General features: G+C 35.7%; 1 protein-coding gene across 1 annotated transcript in view; it reads left to right on the top strand.

Moving 5' to 3' along the window:
- ttll12 (tubulin tyrosine ligase-like family, member 12) overlaps window positions 1–1,649 on the top strand; it is a 114,392-nt gene extending 112,743 nt beyond the window's left edge. The window contains exon 15 of the mRNA XM_032505302.1: window positions 1,637–1,649. The gene's annotated coding sequence lies outside the window, so the exon portion shown is untranslated. The remainder of the gene's footprint in view (window positions 1–1,636) is intronic.
- The last annotated feature ends 137 nt before the right edge of the window (window positions 1,650–1,786 follow it).

Raw genomic sequence — 1,786 nt, 5'->3', positions numbered from 1 at the left:
AGCAATAGCCTAGTAATGATAATAGGCCTACTGATGATGATGATGATAATAATAATAACAACAATAAAGCATGTAACCTCATATAAATATATAGCAATAGCCTAGTAATGATAATAGGCCTACTGATGATGATGATGATAATAATAACAATAACAATAACAACAATAAAGCATGTAACCTCATATAAATATATAGCAATAGCCTAGTAATGATGATAGGCCTAATACTACTCATAATAATACTAATAATAATACTACTACTAATAATAATAATATCTGCAAGCTCACATTAGAAGTCTGGTACTACTGCCAATTATAAAAATAGCCTAGTAATGATAATAGGCATACCTACCGCTACTGATGATGATAATAATATTAATAATAATAATGTGGGCCTAAAAATAATAGCCTGCCTATCTATCTATCTATCTATCTATCTATCTATCTATCTATCTATCTATCGTTCGTGGTGTGTGGGGCGTAGGGCACTAGGGCCCCAACTGCAATGAACCAGCTTTGGGGGGGCCCAGCTTGCAAAAGGTTGAGAACCCCTGAGTTAGATGATGTGAGAGTGGAAAGATAGAGGAAAGGAGGAGTGGTTCCAGGTAGGTTCACTCAGATAAATCTTTAGGGAGGAAAACAGTGTAACGAGTTATTATACCAATCTATGGTACCAATTAAGTTTGAGACAGATTGAATGCAACAGATTTATAACTTACACAAGTAACATAGCATAAAATGAAGGCATTCTTATACGTAAATAAGGTATTTGTAAAGTATTTTGTGTTTATTACTTATTTTAACACAACAGCAAATCACAGTCATCAGTGATTCCTTTTTTTTTGGTATTGATGAATCTAAGGTCAAATCATTATTTTAACAAACTAAGGTTAGGAAAAGTCATGTCCCTGACGTCAGTGTTCCAGTCCTTAAGTCTTGTGCTGCTCAGTTAAATTAAGATTCAAGATTTTTTTATTCTCATACCACAGTACACTGTAGTACGAAATTCCGTGCAAAGTTCACAGCTTAAAAGAATACAGAACAGAAAATAAACTGAAAATATAAATATCTAGATACTAGATACATACAGTTGTGAAGAAGTATAAAATTATAAATACCCGTATTTAAAGTAAAATAGTGCGGTAGAGAATAAGGTGCAGTCAGAACAGATACTAAGGTGCATTTTAAACAGATTCATTTTACAAATGAATTAGATCTTCAAAGTGATTTTCACTCAATCACTCCACATGCAAACAGTGCCAAAGATTTGGAAACATTCTACAATCATTCCTGGTGTAAGATCCCCAGAATGTTAAATTGCTAGCTCTCACCTCAGTGGTGACAAAGACCTTTGAGAGGTTGGTTAGGCAGGAGCTCCTGAAGCAGATGGAGAAACAATTAGACCCTCTCCAGTTTTCTTATTTGGCTAGCAGAGGTGTTGAGGATGCAAAGCTTACTGTGTTCAATTCCCTTTACCAACATTTAGAATTCTCAAAAACTTAGCTGGGCTTCTTTTTAATCGACTTCTCTTCAGCGTTCAATGCCATTCAGCCCTACTTGTTGGCTGAGAAACTACAGGCTCTTTTTTAGATTGAATCCTAACTCAATTGGCTGGATACTGGATTTCTTTCCAATAGGGTGCAGTGTGTTAGGGTTAATGGTGTTTTATCCTCAAAAGTACTTTCTTCCACAGGGCTGACAATGTTGGGGATTTATTCAAAATTGAAGGAATACTAAACCAGCATGGCTACCACAGCATCCTGCAGCAGCATGCCATCCCATCCGGT

Source organism: Etheostoma spectabile, chromosome 23, assembly GCF_008692095.1.
Source record: "Etheostoma spectabile isolate EspeVRDwgs_2016 chromosome 23, UIUC_Espe_1.0, whole genome shotgun sequence".
NCBI classification, from domain to species: domain Eukaryota; kingdom Metazoa; phylum Chordata; class Actinopteri; order Perciformes; family Percidae; genus Etheostoma; species Etheostoma spectabile.
Note: the sequence above shows the minus strand (reverse complement) of the source record. Positions and strands in the feature narration are given on the sequence as shown.